A 19,947-nucleotide genomic window follows, 5' to 3' on the forward strand; every position below is an offset into this window, starting at 1 on the left:
ACATTTAGGCGCCATTCAATTTTAGCCATTGATCATCTTACTTAATTAATGCCAGCCGAATTTTGTTATCAAGTTTGCTATAATTTTGGCTATCCGAATCCTTATTATTTTTTTTTGAATTCCTATCCTCCTTTTTTTTTAATTCCTATCCTCCTTTTTTTTCGAATCCTTGTTTTTTTTAATTCCTATCCTCCTTTTTTTTTATTCCTATCCTCCTTTTGGCCGGCCGAATCCTTATTATTTTTTTTTGAATTCCTATTCTCCTTTTTTTTATTCCTATCCTTCTTTTTTTTTTAAGCAAATATTTTCTACACTTTTAGGTTTGCAATTATTTAACATAACAAATTCCATCTGAAAAAATGCATCGCACCAATTTTATTCCTATCCTCCTGCCTTTTTTTTTTATGAAGTAAATATTTTCTACCCTAATCTATTTATCTATAAAAGTTAACCCGAAAGCTTATTTTAGCTCTAATTTTAACCTAAACCCTATTGCTGAAATTTACTGTTTTAACCATAAAGCTTAATTCCGATTTGTTTAACCCTATTAACCCTATTTTTTTGCAAGCCAAAAATCGTATTGTTCCTAATCGTTTCCTACTAAACAGATAAACATAAAAAAAATCACTCCTATTAACAAATTGTTCCTATCCACTCCTATTAACAAAATATTATTAACAATAAAAACAACAAATCTGTTGCATATCCACTCTTATCTGTCGCTACAGTCCTTCTTAACAAATTCCACTCCCATTTATCTGTTGCATATCCACTCCTATTTTTTTGACAATATAGATCGCTCCAACCTTTATTAACAAAATTAACAAAATTTTCTTGCATTAATTTCGGTCATTCCTGCCAACTACCCACTGATCCATTAAACATTTAATGTGGCCTTCCATATCTATCCATGCAGCAAGTGAATTTGTATTCCACGAGAAGTCTCTCCAACTCCCCAATTCATTGTGTACACATGTCACCATGATTCAAATTCATTTTGTCTACGAGTCTGGTATAAATAGTGGCGTGCACATACCTTTGTGGTACAGTTAATCTTAATGGATTTCCATACAATTTCTGGTCTAATCAATCTAATCTTGTTTCATTGAATATATTGGTTCTAATCAGTTTCTTGGTGTTTTTTTGTGCAGCTCCTTTGAATCTAAATCCAGTCACTGATTTGACAAAATTGTGAATGAATTACGACTTCAATACAAAAGGATTTGCATTCAGTTTCATGTTAGGGATGTAAGAATGCAACAGTGTCGTTTTTTTTCCTGTGCTGGACTTGAATCAATGTGGTAACAATTTGTTATTCTCTTTTTATGCAGGGCGCTAGAAGGCCTACTCAAGGAGCAGCAAGGATGATCTTTAATTTCCTGTTTTCTGTATCACTCAGTTTCTTAAGGTTGTACCAGCGCCGCTCCTCCTGTTTACCTCACCGTCGTCTTGAGTATTTTGTCGTTGAGGTAATTTTCTCTCATCATTTTTATTCATGTGCAATTCCTTTTCTTTTGAGGATAGTTGGTTTATCTTCAATTGTTGACCTTTTTCTTAATGTGTATCTGAATGGCTAAAATGGATTATTGATTCGTTCGAGGTACAAATTGTTTTCTTAATTTGCTTTGGAATGAGTTTTAGGACTGTTCTTCATCGACAACATGGTTTGGGCTACAATTACATTGATGTTGTCCCTCCTCACTATTGCATATTCAAGTGTGTATTGTCTTTAATATTCATCCAAATTCCCTCCTCTACAAATTATGTAAGTTGAATCATTTTTCATTTTCATTTTTTATTTTGTTTTATGGGTTTGATTAGAAACAGTTTAATAATCTTTTTGGGGATTTTTACCAAAAAAATTCTTCAACAATGATTGATAAGGAGGATAATACTTCAGAGCCTTTTGATGCAGAGACAAAAAGTTGGGTATATTGTGTTATTTGAAGCCATCCGAACTATATAAAATGATAAATAGGATTTCACCTTTAATTTATCCCATCAACCTATAAATAGAGTGATCACTCATGACTGTGACATTGAGAAGGGCATATATAACTCCATTTTGCATATTAGTTTTAGTCCTTTTTAGTTTTGAAATAATATTAGCTTTAGTCCTTGATATCTAAGTTCTTTTTATATTCTGTTTTATCTTGGTTTTCGGGTGTCAAACATTGATTACGTTTGAACCTTTTTAACCGGTGATATCTTATTTTTTCTTGGGAAGGGAAAAAATAAGCAAAACCCTTGAGAATCGAGGTCCGGGAGTTGTTTTCGCTACGGGAAGGTGTTAGGCACCCATAACGACTATAGTATCCTATAGGAACCGTCTTTAATTTTCTACGCGCGCGCTTTATTTTTAAATGCTATTTTGAAAGTATTTATTTAAACCTAAGAGTATTCTAAGTCAAGAATTGGAGGGAGAAGAATGTGTTTGAATTTTTATTTTATTTGAATTGAAGGAATTTTGTTCCTTGCCTACGTACCCGTTTAAGGGATCAAATCCACCGTAGTTCTCTTCCAAAAATGTTTTTGTTTTTGTTGGTTGATTTTAAGTTTGAAAATTGGAGTTTGAAGAATAAGAGAGAGAGGCCTCAAGGGCATGGGATTATGAAATTGTGAGGTTGAATTAGTTACTTGCAAAATGTGGTCTAAGTATTATTAAGATTCATTAAAATTTTGTTTAAGAAAAGAAAAGGAAAATTCAATGGGATTTTGATCCCAAGGTTTATTAAGAAAAAATATTTGAGTGATGTTATTCATATTTTTTTGGAAAATTGATTTTTCTAAGTGTAAATCCTAAGCATTCATCTAAACATACAATCCCAAACATACATCTAAACATGCATATTCTAGCTATATACCTAAAGTGATGTGTGTGCATGTGTCGGTGCTTGTGTCGGTGTACATCATTAGAGTCCATTGTCCTTATTACATCATTGGCCTAGATACATTCTATGGTCTTGCAAGAAATTAAAATGCATAAGAAAAATATTACAAAGCCCTAACTTTACATTCTATTTGCTTGCCCATGAAATATAGAAAGAAAGAAAAAAGGGAAATATGCAATGTGAATATGCAAGATGCTATGGGATAGAAGACATGAAACAAAAGGAGTTAGTAGCACAAATGAAATAGAAACAACACACTAAAGGCATAGTAAAGCAAATGTAACTTGAAAATGAAGTAATAAGCAAAATTAACTAAAAATGATAAAAGAGACTTGACATTTTTTAGACATTTTGGAAAGGGTAAAGATCATAGAAAATATAGGGTAATGACATAAAAATAATCAAGATATTATGAGCACATGTTTTGACACACTTTGAAACCAAGAATTCACCAAAAGCAAAAGAAAAATTAAAATGCAAGAAATCGACATATCAACATGCTTAAAATAAATCATTATGAATTTTGTAACATATTAATCCAATTAATCTATCATCATAGCCAAATTTTTAGTCATGATGCAAGAGTCAAAAAGACTAATATTTCACAAAATTCATAATGACTCCTATAGGCATAGTCATCACATTTATTTCCACATTCTTATCAAGATTCGAGTACACACTTAATAAGCGAACAAGAATGAAACTCACATACATTTCTTATGCTTTAGAGATAAAATCCAGCATGCACAAATTCAAGGAAACACACACAAGGAGGATTATGCAAGAAATACATGATTAATTTCGAGTTTTTTCTCATCACTTTAACAAAAATGAAAATCAATGGATTGACAAAAAAATCAATATATCTTCCCATATTTTTTAGATCCAAATTAATCATGTATCAATGCTAAAAGCAATTAGAATTAACAAGACACAAACATCGCAATTTTTAGGAAAAAAACTAGTGCAAGATTCAATTAAGCAGGGGGGGTGCAGGAGCAGCAACAGGGGTTCATCAAGCAATCAAAATATAAGGCTGTGAATGGCATAAGCTTGCGTGTTAACATAGGGAGTATGTATATATATGTTTCAGCAAAAGAATTCACTTGTTTTCTAAAAAGAAAAGAAATTCTTACTGAAACAAACATAACAGCACCGCCCCCTAAGTCTTTCTTCTCCGATGAACAAAAACTTTCCGGCACGGTGGCCGGTGGTGGCACCACCGTGCCGGAATATTCAACCACCTCCGTTTTCGAAAATAAACACACATTCAGCAATCTTTTTTCACGTAGAGCATAGATCCGATCTTAGTTTTCAAAGAAAAGCAAACAATACATCACAAATCTAACAATCAAAATCGAACCTAAACTAACAATCTTTACCTCTCTTGCTTCTGTTTCTCAACTCGTTTCAGACTTGAATCCCTAGCGTTTGGAGCTCAAATCCGCCACTGCTATGTTGTTGTTTAAGCTTCGGATTCCCTTTGCTGCTTTCTTCGTCTTCTTCTCTTCTTCAGCAGCCTTTGGTTTGGAGTGATCTTTCTCCGAAGCTGGAGGTTCGGCAGTGATGATTGGTTCGGGAACTGGTTCCACTGCAACGATTGGTTCTTTAACAGAATTGAATAATGGATGAAAACTGAAAAGTAATTGATGTTTGAGAAAGAGTTTGTTAGAAGAGTAGGAATTGGAATTTTCGTGTTATTCGGCGAAAATTGGCGGAATTAGTGAGTTTGTGATGAATGATGACGATGATGATTGAGGTAAGATAAAGGTGTTGATGAAGGTTTTGGTTATGGAGTTTTATTATGGATGAAGATGATGATGGTTGAAGGTTGAATGATGAAGATGATGATGGTTGTTGTAATGGTTTTATGGTGGTTATGGAGGTTAGAGGAGTTAGTTAGGGTGGTTGGAGGTTGTTAGGGTGGTTTGAGGTGGTGGAGAAAATTAGTTAGGGTGGTGATGGAGGTGGAAAAAGTTTTGTTAGGGTGGTGGAAGAAGTTGTTGAAGATTAGAGAAAAATGGGAGAGAAAATAATTAAAAGAAATGATTTTTGGAATTTTTGGGAATTTTTTGGTGTAAAAATGATTAGTTTTTTTTTCTATTTGACCATGACCTTGACTTATTTATAGGTGATGTGGGAGTGCTTGGACCAATGAAATAATGCCATGTGGCACTTGACTTGTAACAAACCTTGACTTTGACTTTAACAAACTTAAAAAGGGATTAAAATGCAAATAACAAAAGTACAAGGACCAAGATGAAAATTAAAACTAAAATTGAATTGAAAAAGTAAATTGAAAATTAACGTAAAGCGAGACGATTTAAAGCAACGAAGCAGATTAAAATGAATCAGAAATTTTATGTGAAATGACCAAAATGCCCCTAGGGACTAAAACGACTCAAAACGACTCAAATGCAATTTTAAAATGATTTTTTAACAAGGGATTAAAGCAAGAGTTTATACAAGCGAATTAAAAGACTCAGAGACAATTTTTAGAATTTAAACAGGGTTTTAACACATGAAAGGACTAAAATGCCCCTAGGGGCAAAACTGACTCAAAATGACTTCAAACGCAATTTTTAAAATGGATTTTGACATGGAATTGAAATAGAAACTTATCCAGACTATTTGAAAGGACTCAAACAAATTTTCAAAGATTGAAAGAAATTTTAACATAGGAAATGACTAAAATACCCTTTCATGTAAATTTTGCAAATAATATTGAAATAAAAATGCAAAGAAAGATGTAATTGATCAGAGACAAATCAAATGAAAGATAAGAAGAAATGAGTTAGTATTTTTAGGTCCAAAATTAGGGTATAACAGCTGCCCCTATTTAAGTTTCTTTGTCCGGAGAGTCAAGAGACGAAGTCTTAGGGTTGACGGGACGAAGATACTTAAATATTAACATTTGCACTTCTTTTGGACATAAAAATACGCTCTTAGATTTTTAAAACATGAATGTCATGCAACATTTTGATTATGAATGCAAGACAAGCAACTGGAGTCTAACAGAGCATGTCATATCACTGGGGATTTAGGTAGATATTGACAGGGTAGACAAACCAGGGGACAAAAGATAGGCACAAGCTGTTCTTTGGATCGAACCTGCCACTTGACCGAGAGATACAAACAAGAGATGGGTACAAGCTGTTCTTTGGATCGAACCTGCCACTTGACCGAGAGATACAAACAAAAGATAGGTACAAGCTGTTCTTTGGATCGAACCTGCCACTTGACCAAGAAATACAAACAAGAAAGGGGGTACAAGCTGTTCTTTGGATCGAACTTGCCACTTGATTGAAAATATAGCCATATAGGCAGATACAAGCTGTTCTTTGGATCGAACTTGCCACTTGATCGGAGATATAGACAAAGGGTAGATACAAGCTGTTCTTTGGATCGAACCTGCCACTTGATCAATACCACAACATGTAAGTATGTGCAAACTGTTCTTTGGATCGAACTTGCGTTTGACCGATAACAAAACATAAGCAAAGGGTACAAACTGTTCTTTGGATCGAACTTGCCGTTTGACCGAAAATATAGGCATATAAACAGGTACAAGCTGTTCTTTGGATCGAACTTGCCACTTGACCGATAAGAAGATACATATTGAAAGTTGGATTTAGAAAGATTCAAATTGAGAGTAAGCTGACATTGATTTGATTTGAAAATAGACATGGCCATTTTTGTTGGCCCAAAAGCAAATTGAGAGTGAATTGACATTGACAAAGACATTGGATTGAAAGTTTGAGATTGAAAGAGAGATTGAGAATTGAGATTGATTAGAGACATAGACATAGACATTGGATTGGAGAATTGACATTGACAATGAGATTGGATTGAAAATTGAGATTGAATTGAATTGAAATTGAGATTGCTTCGAATTGAGATTGAATTGAAATTGAAATTGAGATTGCTTCGAATTGAGATTGAATTGAAATTGAAATTGAGATTGCTTCGAATTGAGATTGGATTGAATTGAATTTGGGATTGAAATTGAGTTTTGAATTGAAATTGGAAATTGATTTGAATTGAGATTGAGAATTGAAATTGGACTGAAAGGTTGAAATTGATTTTGACAGTTGAAATTGGAATTGTGATTGGATTGAAATTGGAAGTGAGTTGAATTTTGAAAGTGAAGATTGAGTTGAGTTGGAAATTGAATGTTGAATTAAATTGAAAGTGGAGATTGAACTGAGTTGAAAGTGGAAACTGAGTTGGGTTGAAAGTTGAGATTGGAAATGCAACATGTATGCATGGTATAACATGATTATTGAATGTATGAGCACATAAAATGCATGATTATGCATGTATGGATGATTGAAATGCATGATTGGTTTGTAGCTTGACAAAGGAGTTTCACAGAGGCAGATGAGACATTGGAAGATTGGGCACGTAGTGGCTCGTGCTGCAACATATTCACGAGGGAAAACCTCTTTGGAGAGACCGTCGTTGAGAGACGTATCGAAACCATGGCTGAGGGCAATAAAACTTGTAAAGGAGGGACCCTTGGAAAGTTCTTGGATACAGGTCGCCGTTGTTAGGCGTGTCAGTGCTGGGTAAACATTGGATACTTGCATCTGTGGTCAATGCTTTTATATTCTTTTCTCTTCTCATTTTTCAAGCCCATTTTTGCCTGAACCGCCCTTTCGGGTTTTCGATTCACCGGGGAATAAAGATTCTTTTCATTGCCCCAATTTTGCCTGAATTGCCTTCATAGGTTGTCAATCAGCGGGGTGCTCATTTTTGCCTAAGCCGCCCTTTCGGGTTTTCAACTTAGCGAGCCTTTCATTTTCATTTTTTCAAATTTTTCATCCTGTTTTTTCATTCTTGCCATTGACCACAGATCATCCTGGGGAACAACCTGCTTGTAACATGTATTGAAATAGACATTGACACTCATTCATTCATGCATGTTTCATTGAGATGTACCCTATTGCTCAGGTTTGCCTTCAAAATAGACAGGAAAAGATTTTTCAATTTTCAAAAGATGTTTGTTTCAGACATTAACATTATCAAATAGAAAGAAAATGTTTTGTGTATAGCATTGAAAGTGGAAAGAAAAATAGAGTTTCAAACAATAGCACAGGCTCAAATTGATGTAGAAGAGTGAGAGTTAGCCAAAGGCATGACTTCACGGATTTACAAAGCTTGGAAAATGGTAATTTTATTGGTTGGTGATACATTGAACACGATGACCGCTACATTTCATAGAAATTTTGAATTCACAAGTACAGAAGCTTCTGATGAAGATGATCATTGACAGTTATAGATGCCCCAAGGGGTGATGGTGATTTGCCAGAGATAGTTACTTGTCTTTTATTGTCAACCTCATTTTTGCATGAACCGCCCTTTCGGGTTTTCGGCTCATCGAGGCGCTCATTCTTGCCTGAATTGTGTACAATCTCAGCGAGCTTTTTCATATTCATTTTTTTTTTGTCCCTAACTTTTGCCTGGATCGCCCTTTCGGGTTTTCGATCCACCGGGAAGCGCATTTTTGCCTAGGCCGCCCTTTCGGGTTTTCGACCTACCACGCTGTTCTTTTCTTTTTAGACAAAGTATTTCTTGACTATATCGGCATTAACAGGATTTGGGAGTTCAACACCATCCATGTGTGTAAGAATCAAAGCACCACCAGAGAAAGCCTTCTTGACAACATAAGGACCTTCATAGTTAGGTGTCCACTTGCCCCTTGGGTCGGGTTGCTGACTTATCCTTCTTTTCAATACAAGTTCGCCTTCCTTGAATTCTCGAGGTCGGACTTTCTTGTCAAAAGCATTCTTCATTCGCACTTGATACAACTGTCCATGAGTCATAGCATCCATACGTTTTTCTTCAATCAAATTCAATTGATCATACCGACTTTGACACCATTCAGCCTCAGTTAATTTTGCTTCCATGATTACTCGAAGAGATGGAATCTCCACTTCCAGAGGGAGAACTGCTTCCATGCCATACACAAGAGAGAAAGGGGTTGCCCCGGTTGAACTGCGTACTGTAGTACGGTAACCATGCAAGGCAAAAGGTAGCATTTCATGCCAGTCTTTGTAAGTAGTGACCATCTTCTGAACAATCTTCTTGATGTTCTTGTTAGCGGCCTCAACTGCACCATTCATCTGAGGTCTGTAAGGAGAAGAGTTGTGATGTTCAATCTTGAATTCTTCACATAAAGCTTGCATCATGGTATTGTTCAGATTGGAACCATTGTCAGTAATGATCTTGTTGGGAACACCATATCGACAAATGATGTTATTCTTGATAAATTTCACTACCACTTGCTTGGTCACATTTGCATAGGAAGCAGCTTCAACCTACTTGGTGAAATAGTCAATTGCCACCAGAATGAAACGATGTCCGTTGGAAGCCTTTGGTTCAATTCTTCCGATCATGTCAATGCCCCACATAGAGAAAGGCCATGGGGAAGATATAACATTGAGAGCGTGTGGAGGCACATGAATCTTATCAGCATAAATTTGACACTTGTGGCATCTTTTGGCATGTTTGTGGCAGTCACGCTCCATAGTTATCCAGTAATAGCCGGCTCTTAACAGCTTTCTTGACATGGTGTGACCCGAAGCATGGGTCCCAAAAGTACCATCATGTACATCATGCATCAACTTTTCAGCTTCTTGTTTGTCAACACATCTCAACAAGACCATATCATAGTTCCTTTTGTATAGGATTTCTCCGTCCAGAAGGAATTTACTAGCCCATCGTCTTAAAGTCTTTTTATCCCTGTTGGAAGCAACAGGTGGATATTCATGATTTTGCAAGAATTGTTTGATGTTGTAATACCAAGGCTTTTTATCATTCACATCTTCATCAGCTTGATCTGGTATATTTTCAATGGTAAACACATGAGCGGGTCTATCAAGACGCTGTACTTTGATTACAGGCACGTCATTCCAATGGTTCACACGAAACATGGAGGACAAAGTAGCGAGAGCATCAGCCATCTGATTTTCATCCCGAGGGATATGGTGCAGCTCAACCTTGGTAAAATATGTCAACAGACGTCTTGCATAGTCGCGGTACGGGATCAGCTTCTCATGATGAGTCTCCCATTCACCCTTTATCTGATTAATAACAAGTGCGGAATCTCCATAGATGTCAAGGTGTTTAATTCTCAGATCAATGGCTTCTTCAATGCCCAAGATGCATGCTTCATATTCAGCTATGTTGTTTGTGCATTCAAAAGTTATTCGAGCGGTGAAAGGAATGTGGTGCCCCTGCGGAGTTACAATGATGGCTCCAATCCCTTTACAATAAGCATTAACAGCACCATCAAACACCAATCCCCACTTGCTATTGGGATCCGGCCCTTCATTGATCAGTGGTTCTTCACAGTCTTTCGCTTTCAGATACATAATCTCTTCATTAGGGAAATCAAATTTAATTGGCTGGTAATCATCAAGAGGTTGACAAGCAAGATGCTCAGCAAGGATACTTCCTCTGATTGCTTTCTGAGCTTTGTACACAATATCATATTCAGACAACAACATTTGCCAACGTGCAATCTTTCCAGTAACAGCAGGCTTTTCAAAGATGTACTTGATTGGATCCATTCGGGATATCAACCAAGTTGTATGATTCACCATATAATGACGCAGGCGTCTGGCAGCCCAGGCTAAAGCACAACAAGTCTTTTCAAGCATTGTATACCGAGTCTCACAGTCGGTGAATTTCTTGCTCAGATAGTAGATAGCATGCTCTTTCTTACCAGTCTCATCTTGCTGACCGAGGACACAACCCACATAATCATCTAATACTGACAGATACATAATCAAAGGCCTTCCTTCCACTGGTGGGACAAGGATAGGTGGTTCCAACAGGTATTCTTTAATGCTATCGAAAGCTTCCTGGCATTCATCATTCCATACAACAGGCTGGTTCTTTCTGAGCAATTTGAAAATTGGTCCACAGGTAGTAGTCATGTGAGATATGAATCTTGAAATATAATTCAGACGTCCGAGGAAACCTCTGACTTGCTTTTCAGTTTGAGGGGCCGGCATCTCTCTGATGGCTCGGACTTTGTCAGGATCAATTTCAATGCCTCTCTGACTGACAATGAAGCCTAGCAATTTTCCGGATCTTACACCAAATGTGCACTTGTTAGGATTCAAACGCAGCTTGTACTTTCTTAATCTTTCAAACATCTTTTTCAAATACACAACATGCTGCTCTTCATCACTTGACTTCACAATCATATCATCGACATATACTTCAATCTCTTTGTGAATCATATCATGAAATAGAGTTGTCATACCTCTTTGATAGGTAGCACCAGCATTTATCAAGCCAAACGGCATTACTTTATAACAGAACGTTCCCCACGGAGTGATGAAGGACGTCTTTTCTCTATCTTCAGGTGACATTCGTATCTGGTTGTAACCGGAGAAACCATCCATAAAAGAGAACACTTTGGATTGAGCAGTACTGTCAACAAGCACATCAATATGAGGCAATGGGAAGTTATCTTTTGGACTGGCTTTGTTCAGGTCTCTGTAATCAACACACATTCGAACTTTCCTATCTTTCTTTGGCACTGGCACAATGTTGGCAATCCACTCAGGGTATTCAGCTGTCATGAGGAAACCTGCATCAATTTGCTTCTGCACCTCAGCCTTGATCTTAAGAGCCATGTCCGAACGAGACCTTCTCAACTTTTGTTTGACAGGAGGACATTCAGGTCTTGTCGGTATCCGGTGTTCCACAATCTTGGGATCTAGACCCGGCATATCTTCATAGGACCATGCAAAGACATCTGGATAATCATGGAGAAGCTGAGTGATCTTCTTTTTCACTTCTGACTCAAGTGCAGCACCGATCTTGATCTCTCGCTTGTTCTCTTCAGTACCCAGGTTGATAAGTTCAATCTCTTCCTGGTGAGGCTGAATGGCTCTTCTTTCTCGCTCAAGCAGTCGAGTGATCTCGTACGGTATCTCTTCATCATCATCATCCTCATCTTCAGCTTCACATACATGGAATTCAAAATTTGGAGGAACCATAGGGTCACTGTGTTCAACGGGTTTATTGTGGTTCAATCTGCATAATATGATTGGGATGATTTTTAGAAAAATGTTTTTTTCATGCAGATTTTTGAAATTAATAAGAAAATACAGATGTTTTGGTTTTTTCTGGCATTACCATTATTTCCAAGAAAAAAAGGCACTAAAAAGTAAAAAAACAAAGAGTCGTGAGAAAGACGACAACTTTTTATTGATAACGGCAATGCCGAAACAAACATGCCCTTACAATGATATCACTTCCGCCTCGGGCAGAGCGAAAGGATTGTTATTTTGAAAACAAAGAAAACATGAGCAACAAGACACATTACATGGAAGCATGCATGACTAAAGGAACATCAATGGCCTCCCAATTTCTCATAGTGCCTCCTGGTACAACAAATGTAGGCACGTAACTACTCTCAGCAGCATCTTCAGCAATAGCATTGATAAACCCAGCACTGTAGAAAGTTCCTGTCGAAACGCCAGAGGTTGGGGAGAATCCAAGGCCCTCTTTACGCTTGTTTTCCAGAATCTGAATCACTTTGCCCCAGCCAGCAGCTTGCCCTTCTTGAACAGCCTTCTGGGCGTCTTTCAGTGAAGCCATGCTAGCAATAGCTCTTCGGGGTTCTGCACCCTCAACAGTCAAGCCTTGAAACGACGTCCCTTCAGCGGACCCTGCTTCAACACAAGAGAAAGATGACACTTGGCTAACCAGATATGCTTCTTCACCATGCACAGTGACAATCTTACCATTCTTTACAAACTTGAGCTTTTGATGTAAAATAGAAGTTACTGCTCCAGCGTCGTGAATCCACGGCCTTCCGAGGAGACAACTGTAAGAAGCATTGATGTCCATGACCTGGAAAGTAATTTGAAATGTCTCAGGACCAATGGTAATTGGTAAGTCTACTTCCCCAAGAACATCTTTGCGAGATCCTTCGAAAGCCTTAACCAAGTAGCTGCTTCCCCTCAGAGAGATTCCATGATGACTCAACTGTCTTAGTGTAGATTCAGGCATTACATTCAAGGATGATCCAGTGTCCACTAGCACATTAGATATCATGTCAGACTTGCAGTGTACGGAGATATGCAGGGCCAAGTTGTGGTGTTTCCCTGCTTCGGGGAGCTCATCATCACCAAACCCCAAGTTATTGCAAGCAGTGATGTTACCCACTATTCCATCAAATTGATCCACAGAGACTTCATGATCAACATAAGCTTGTTCAAGTACTTTCATCAACACTTTCCTGTGAGCCTCTGAGCTCATGAGCAGAGACAAGATGGATATCTTTGACGGAGTTTGCAGCAGCTGGTCAACAATTTTATAGTCACTCTTTTTGATAAGCCTCAGAATTTCGTCTAGATTAGACTCATCAATAGATTGGCCTGATGGGCTAGTGTTCTTGTCAATAGGAGGAACAACTGGTGGGGTTATTGTGGCAATAGGTGTAACCACCTTCTTTTGGAACAAGGGTGGACGGACTTTTCCACTTCTCAGAGCTGTAATTTCACTAGCAACGTTATCAACTGTAGCTGGAGATACCAGAGGCACTTCTACTCCATTCTCAATCATGGTTGCATTGTACTTGTAAGGGATCGCCTTTGCAGAGGCGTAAGATACAAGACCAGGTAGCCTGAACACTAAGGGCTCAACATTCCTTGTCTGGGATGCAACTTTAACCGGGGAATCATGAAACACTGGCACAATCACACATACATCACTGGCAATCAAGTACTTGTCATCCATCAGGCTCTGGATATCATCTTGCACCACACAACAGCCCATAGGATTTTGGAGACATTCTGAACAAGAAGCATGATCGTGATTGAACAAAGAGACTTGGCAAAGTTTGACATGAAGCGGTACCAAGGGAGTAACAACATTACGGACATTCAATGTGGGATCCCCTTGAGGAACGGGAACTCTTTCAAAAGCTTCAATCATGTTAACAACAGCATGGTTTGGAAGTGGATTGTCAAGAACATGAGGAACACTATTTTCAAAAGTCAACCGTCCTTTTTCTATCAGATATTTCACAATATATTTCAGAGCATAGCAACCTTCAATATCGTGGCCTTGGGCGCCCTGATGGAATTCACATGTAAGATCTTGCCGGAACCTGGGAGGCAATGGATTAGGCGGAGGCTTGCCTGGTCTAGTGACACAGTGTCCCTTAGCAAGTAAAGTTGGGAGCAGCTCAGCATACCGCATAGGTATTGGTGGAAAAGAAGGTCTGGGTCGGGGACCCTGTTGTTGCTGCTGAATAGGAGGTTGGTGTTGTACTTGCTGGGTAATGGCATTAACAGGCACTGGCGGTTGACCCGGTGGCAGAGGATATTGCTGATAGAATGGCGGGAAGAAAGGATGTTGAGAGTACTGCATGTATTGATAGGGTAAAGGCAACTGTGTAGCAGCTGCAGATGGGTTACCAGATACCATCCCTACTTCAGGTTCTTTCCTCTTATGGTGGCCATTACCATACTTCTTTGGTGCACTGGCTGAAGATTCACCTTTCTCAAGGACAATGATTCCCTTTCTGACAGCCTCTTCTAGACGAGTTCCCATAGTAACCATGTCGGAGAAGTTGTTTGGAGCAGAGATTATCATCCTTTCCTTATATTCCTTCTTCAGAGTCTTCAGGAATGTCTGTGTTAATTCTTCCTCATCAAGCCGAGGAGAAACACGGGCAGCTGCCCCTCTCCATCTCTGGGCATACTCACGGAAAGTTTCATCTGACTTCTGAGACAAGGACTTAAGAGAGTCCCTATTTGGCTTCAGACGGGTATTGAACTCATAATGACTTTCAAAAGCAGCAGCAAGTTCTTCAAAAGTATGGATGTTGTTTTGCTCAAACCAGTGTACCAATCTGCCGCATCTTCTGCTAGGCTGTCTTGGAAGCAATGTATCATCAGTGCATCATTATCTGCATAATTGGCCATCTTTCGGACGTACCGAATGACATGGTTATGTGGACAGGAAGATCCATTGTATTTGTCAAAGTCTGGCACTTTGAACTTCTTAGGAATCTCAAATCGGGATACCAAGCACAGATCACGAGCCTTAGCAGAGACATTGTTTCCACGGCTAGCCTTGCCCTCACGGAGTTCTCCAGCCAACTCCCTTAACTGTCTTTTCATAGCTTCCACTGCGGGATCTTGTCCACGCGGAGTATCGACATCAATCGCTTATTGCACAGTGTGGACAATAGGATCGGTAACAACGGTAGTCACCTGAGGCATAGCAGTAGATACAGGAATCTGTCCTTGACCAGCAAAACCAGAGATACCAGCAGCAGTATTAGGAGAATAGTAAGCTGAGAGACCATAAGGACGCCCATTGGGCATAACAAACCGAGCATCGGTAGCCACAGTAGACAGTGGGATAGATGGGATTGCTTCGGTAGAAGCTGGAACAGATGTGGCTGGTTGTTCTTGTGCAGCCATCAGAGCAGACATAGTGTCATGAGCCTTAGCCAAGTCTTCTTTCATAGCAGCCAATTCGGCACGGAGCTGAGCATTTTCTTCTTCAAAGTTAGCCATAATCCTTCTCTTGTGAAATCTTGTTTGATGAACTCTATCTGGTTGGTAGACTTTGCGAACACGAGCCACTTTTCAGACTGCGGCGGACAAAACCAGGAGGCAATGAGCACGAGAGAAGTTTTTTGTGACCAATGAATGCATATGATGCATGAAATGTGCTAATGCATATGCAAAAAGACTCTTTTTTGTGTTATCGAAGGGTTTTTAGACAAATTAGAAGTTTGTAAACATTACTACACAACATAAACGGGAAACAAACAACCAACATATAGTAAAACAACATAAACAACTGGAAATAACAACAGGAAAAAGAAATCCTCAAGCATAGGAAGTGGAAGCATCATCCTCAGACTCAGACTCATAGCTACAGTATCGTGCATAGAAGTCACGGGCACCCCTAGCCCTCTTAGAGTCTCTCATAAGCAACCTATCCTTCTCTTCAATCTTTCTCTTAGCCTTAGCTAACTCCTTCTTCAGTGTCAACACCTCATGAGTCTTCTGCTCATCCTTTCCATCCAAAGTCATGATCAAGTTCTCAGCCTCATAGTATCTAGTCCTCCACTGATGCTTCTCCCGAATCTCCATAGCTAGGTGCTCCTGATACATCTCCTGAGTAGGTGGGAGTAGAGGCAAAGGCATGGTAGGAATAGATGCAGACACATATCTCATAGAAGGGTAAGGCATACCAATCTCCACCGCTTGGTTTATCACCCACTGCGTATAGGCCTCATGAGCAACACCGGACCTTACACCCATGTGCTTCACCTCTTTCTTCCGAAGTTTAGACCAAGCTTCCATGAAATCCTCTCTTATGCCCGTGGGAGCACTGGATTAATGAAAGAAGTAAGGCGCTGTAGCAAGATTGATGGGCTTTTCTTTCATCGGGAAACCAAATTGTCGCAAGGCAAGCTCCGGGTTATAGTTGATTCCACCCCGGGTACCAAGAAGAGGTACATTAAGAAACTTTCCACCACCAAAGATAATCTCCTTAACTCTAGAAGCGGGAGTGAGCCAAACCACTTCATTAGGAGTGAGAGCCATAATCCTCTGTGAAATAGACCAATTCTCCGGATTGTCATGGAAAGACTCCGGAAGGTGCGAAATAAACCACCTATAGAGAAGAGGTACACAACAAAGAATGTATCCACGACCCTTGCCGGAACGATCATGAATAGCATGGTATGTGTCAGCTAGCAAAGTAGGAACCGGATTCTTGGAGTGGAAGATCATAATAGCATTCATGTCCACGAAGTCATCAAGATTCAGAAAGAGAATAAGCCCATAGATGAGAAGTGCAAGAATAGCCTCAAGAGTGTCCTGACAAGTGGTATTGAGGTTGGCTTTCCCAAGAAGATACTCTGAAGTGAACCCTTGAATACGTGCCTTAGTGATAAGATTCTTGGAGACATCGGTGGTCTTGAGATAGAGATCCTTAGCAATAACCAATGGAGTGGGAGGCTTTTGAGGTCCTGAGAAAGGTACCCCCTTAGCAATAGATAGACCCATCAAGTGAGAATAAGCCTCTAGAGTAGGCAACAACTGAAAGTCTGGAAAAGTAAAGCACCGATATTCCCGATCATAGAATTGCACTAGAGTGTGCACAAGCTTCTCATCCACATTAGTCTGGAGAATAGTAAGCAAAGCCCCGTAACGGCGTCGGAAACCAGTCGGATCCTTAACCTTGAGTGCCAAATCTCTCAAACTAGCCAAATCCACTTCCTTGAAGTTGTAGGACTTAGTCTTTCCCATTCCTACAATGTTTACAAATTCAACTTGTCTAAGCCCTTCGATAACAATGCATGGAAAAAGTTTATGCATGTATGCATGAATGCATGATTATGTTCAAGTTCGGAGAAAACATGGTGGGTTGAAGTTCAAAGTCGAGGAGTCATGGGTGGACACGGTGTCCGGTGAATCTAAGGCTTTAGGGAAATAGTAACCGGGTTCTAAAAAGGTTCCCAAGTTGCAACCTCTCCGACGTATATCACGGTGTCACGAGACAACACTCGCTCCATGATTATCCGTGGAAGGTCTAACTCGAGTGTAGTATCGCGTGACGACTAAAACTCGAGACAACACTCGGTTTAGCCTCCGCACTACGTCCTAGAAAATGGCCATGGATGGGTTTGGTTATCTACGGTTCATAGCGTCATAGAACAATTAGAAGTAAAGTGCCTAAACGCGACAACACGCGCCGACAACATCACCCCCAAAATGCCTCAGCTATGTGGGATTGATCGCATAATCCAAAACACGAGGCAACCCCCGGAATGAATTGTCGATTATATCCCTCCTAAATCCTAAGTTCACTCAGCCTGGGTGCAGGACTTTTGATATTCTCACCCCATACGTTTGCAAGAAATTAAACATTTATTCATATAGGAAAGCAAGTAAAAGAAACAAGTAAAAAGAGCGCAAAGGTGGAAATAAAGACTAGGCGTAACTCTCGAATTTCCCCAGTGAAGTCGCCAGCTGTTTTATCTTGGTTTTCGGGTGTCAAACATTGATTACGTTTGAACCTTTTTAACCGGTGATATCTTATTTTTTCTTGGGAAGGGAAAAAATAAGCAAAACCCTTGAGAATCGAGGTCCGGGAGTTGTTTTCGCTACGGGAAGGTGTTAGGCACCCATAACGACTATAGTATCCTATAGGAACCGTCTTTAATTTTCTACGCGCGCGCTTTATTTTTAAATGCGATTTTGAAAGTATTTATTTAAACCTAGGAGTATTCTAAGTCAAGAATTGGAGGGAGAAGAATGTGTTTGAATTTTTATTTTATTTGAATTGAAGGAATTTTGTTCCTTGCCTACGTACCCGTTTAAGGGATCAAATCCACCGTAGTTCTCTTCCAAAAATGTTTTTGTTTTTGTTGGTTGATTTTAAGTTTGAAAATTGGAGTTTGAAGAATAAGAGAGAGAGGCCTCAAGGGCATGGGATTATGAAATTGTGAGGTTGAATTAGTTACTTGCAAAATGTGGTCTAAGTATTATTAAGATTCATTAAAATTTTGTTTAAGAAAAGAAAAGGAAAATTCAATGGGATTTTGATCCCAAGGTTTATTAAGAAAAAATATTTGAGTGATGTTATTCATATTTTTTTGGAAAATTGATTTTTCTAAGTGTAAATCCTAAGCATTCATCTAAACATACAATCCTAAACATACATCTAAACATGCATATTCTAGCTATATACCTAAAGTGATGTGTGTGCATGTGTCGGTGCTTGTGTCGGTGTACATCATTAGAGTCCATTGTCCTTATTACATCATTGGCCTAGATACATTCTATGGTCTTGCAAGAAATTAAAATGCATAAGAAAAATATTACAAAGCCCTAACTTTACATTCTATTTGCTTGCCCATGAAATATAGAAAGAAAGAAAAAAGGGAAATATGCAATGTGAATATGCAAGATGCTATGGGATAGGAGACATGAAACAAAAGGAGTTAGTAGCACAAATGAAATAGAAACAACACACTAAAGGCATAGTAAAGCAAATGTAACTTGAAAATGAAGTAATAAGCAAAATTAACTAAAAATGATAAAAGAGACTTGACATTTTTTAGACATTTTGGAATGGGTAAAGATCATAGAAAATATAGGGTAATGACATAAAAATAATCAAGATATTATGAGCACATGTTTTGACACACTTTGAAACCAAGAATTCACCAAAAGCAAAAGAAAAATTAAAATGCAAGAAATCGACATATCAACATGCTTAAAATAAATCATTATGAATTTTGTAACATATTAATCCAATTAATCTATCATCATAGCCAAATTTTTAGTCATGATGCAAGAGTCAAAAAGACTAATATTTCACAAAATTCACAATGACTCCTATAGGCATAGTCATCACATTTATTTCCACATTCTTATCAAGATTCGAGTACACACTTAATAAGCGAACAAGAATGAAACTCACATACATTTCTTATGCTTTAGAGATAAAATCCAGCATGCACAAATTCAAGGAAACACACACAAGGAGGATTATGCAAGAAATACATGATTAATTTGGAGTTTTTTCTCACCACTTTAACAAAAATGAAAATCAATGGATTGACAAAAAAATCAATATATCTTCCCATATTTTTTAGATCCAAATTAATCATGTATCAATGCTAAAAGCAATTAGAATTAACAAGACACAAACATCGCAATTTTTAGGAAAAAAACTAGTGCAAGATTCAATTAAGCAGGGGGGGTGCAGGAGCAGCAACAGGGGTTCATCAAGCAATCAAAATATAAGGCTGTGAATGGCATAAGCTTGCGTGTTAACATAGGGAGTATGTATATATATGTTTCAGCAAAAGAATTCACTTGTTTTCTAAAAAGAAAAGAAATTCTTACTGAAACAAACATAACAGCACCGCCCCCTAAGTCTTTCTTCTCCGATGAACAAAAACTTTCCGGTACGGTGGCCGGTGGTGGCACCACCGTGCCGGAATATTCAACCACCTCCGTTTTCGAAAATAAACACACATTCAGCAATC

Source organism: Medicago sativa, chromosome 7 (genome assembly GCF_051527215.1).
Source record: "Medicago sativa cultivar Bolivia chromosome 7, Bolivia_mono, whole genome shotgun sequence".
Classification (NCBI taxonomy): Eukaryota; Viridiplantae; Streptophyta; class Magnoliopsida; order Fabales; family Fabaceae; genus Medicago; species Medicago sativa.